A 2,706-nucleotide genomic window follows, 5' to 3' on the forward strand; every position below is an offset into this window, starting at 1 on the left:
CTACATGTCACTGTATTAAATAGCAATTCCATAATAAGCAGTGATATCACAGAAATTCTAAAGGTGAAAAAACAGGCTTTGAGTTCCTTCAATTCTGTCCTTCTATGGGACTACTAGAAAGTTTTTTTTTGTGATTCAATTTCCTTTTGTATGCTCTATGGTGGGGTCACATTTCATTCTTTTCCATGTGAGTATCCTGTTATTGCAGCACCATTTGTTGAATGTTTGTTTTGTTGGTTTCTTTGTTTGTTTGGGAAGTATATGGGCCGGGAATCGAACCCCGGTCTTCTGCATGGCAGGCAAGAATTTTGCCATTGAACTACCCTTACACTCCCTTGTGATTCAATTTTTTTTTTTTTTTAACATGGGCAGGAACCGGGAATGATTCAATTTTAAAAGAGTGAAACAGTGTAGAACTGCAAGATGAAATATTTTTGTTTGCTAAGTGCAAGTTAGTGCATATAGTTAATATTTTACCGAGTTTGAACATCTTTAAAATTGAAACAAATTTTTAAAGATTATTTTTGTTTAAAACTAAAGAACCAACCAAGAAAATATGATTTTTGCTGATTGTTAAATTATTGTTTCTGAAAGTAATTTTATCATATTGGGGGGGGTTTAAAAAATGATCTATTCTGGGTAGTCTAATATGTGAGCTATACCATTATATGGATGAGGTAGGGCTAGGCATAGAATTTGAGGAATGTTGAAACTTCCATTCAATCCTCCAAATGTAAATCTGTTACTTAAAATTACCCTGGCAAATCTGAACATCATTTTCACAAAAAAAATTTACTCCAAATGAGGAGGTGACATAGATAATTAGGGTGACCATACATTCTAGTTTTCCTAGGACATCGCTGTCTTAAGCCTGTTGTCCAGCATCATGATCAATAGAGCACCCACTCACACTCACAAGTGTCCCCATCGGTCACTGTATAGAAGAGGGGCAAGTTGTGCTCATACAAAGTGTAGAATCTGAAATATTGTTTTTAATTCTGTATAAATGAACATTAAGGGTCATATAACATTAGAATGGCCATATAGAATTAGAATTTATGATTCACAATTGCTGTGAATCATAAATATTGAATAATCAGTAGCTAGCTAAGGGATATTATGTGTCAGTTTAAACGGCAATAAACTGCAGCCCTTTTCATTGGTCGGACTTGCAGATGAGTTAGTTTAGAAGAAAAGCACTGGCATGGGTCATCAAGTTATTTGCTTAATAGTTTTGGAAGAAATGCCAGAGCGATGATATACAATCTAGACAGAAGAGAGACTTGAGAGTGAAATTTGAAAATTGTTGGGGCTGGAGTCAAATCGGGAGCAATGGAAAGGGAGACCATGCAGGTGTGAAGGAGGTAAATAAGTTTATGTGATGGACTGTTTGGATAAAGACAGCTGGAGTTCAGTAGAAGAATGTCTGACTGTCGCAAGAATAAGTCTATAACCTACATTTAAAGCTAAGATCCTGATCTGAATTAAATAGCAAATATGTATAGAAATGATGCATGCCAAGGAGGATTGTTTTTCTTCCCAAGGGCAGTTGCGAATCAAACCTACTCCAAATGTGCCATGTTTCTCCCTGTCTTTGTCTTTGCCTTTTCTTGGCTTCAGAACACCCATCTCTACTTCATTCCTGAGTAAGTACGACAGCTTTACACAGCAATGCTGGAGGCAGAGTACCTGAGTTCAAGTCCTGGCTATACCACCTCATGCTATTGCCGATTTAGCTTTCCAGGTTCTTGGCCATGCTGTGAGAAAAAAAAATACAAGGACACAGCCCAGAATAGAGTAAGCAGACAGAAAATTTATTGAATACAGATGTGAGAAGACATGTAGGCAATATCCACAAAGACAGAGGGGAAAAAAGGTGAGAGTCAATGGGCAATGTGGGGTCATTTGCTTTTACAGACAGGCTTTACTTACTTCCTGTCCCCCTTCCTTATCTTCCCCTTTCTTCTCTCCGGGGTATTGGCTGGTGGTAGACAGTTCATTTGGGTGGGTCAGTTGGCTTCACCTTCCCCCACCCTCATTAATGACTTACTCAAGTGGGGGTAGTTTGGCTTCAGATGGGTTGGCTGCTACTGGGTGTTTCCCATAAGTGGGTAGGCCCTGGGTAGGGTGTCTTGGGGAACACAGGCCTTCCTAACCTTGATTAACCTTCCTTGCCCAAGGGCTTCTGCCTCACCTTGCCCATCAGAGAGTCCTCACCCCTTAATCTTAAGGATTGCTGAGAGATGAGGGTTTGTCTTCTGTAGCTGCTTCTTATTTGTGTAGGCCCTTTTGCCTGATGGGGCATAGAACTTTCTGACTATTTCATTTAAGTTGAAAGGGGAGGAGTCCTGAGGGGTGGTTGGCAGGACTGAAATCTTCATGTCAGTATTGGTTTGGTGTAAAAGGCTTCTAGTCTAGAAGAAATAAGCTTGGTGAGAAGCTTAAAAATGCAAGGGTTGAATAATAGCAAGGATAGAAGTGAATGGGCCTGGGAAAGGCTTTAGCCAAGTGAGACTGGAGAAGGGAGAAGGAAATGACCATTTTTTAGGTCCAAGAGTGAATCTTAGCTGGGCAGATCATTCCTGCCCAACTGGGGATCAAGAGGGTGCATGTGCTAAGTTAAGGGTTGGGAATGAAGCTTAGAAGGGGCTCGAATGATTAGACAGCAGCTTTGGCTGCCTTGTTGGCCCAGTTATTCCCTCAAGA

This window comes from Tamandua tetradactyla, chromosome 5 (genome assembly GCF_023851605.1).
Source record: "Tamandua tetradactyla isolate mTamTet1 chromosome 5, mTamTet1.pri, whole genome shotgun sequence".
Taxonomy (NCBI): domain Eukaryota; kingdom Metazoa; phylum Chordata; class Mammalia; order Pilosa; family Myrmecophagidae; genus Tamandua; species Tamandua tetradactyla.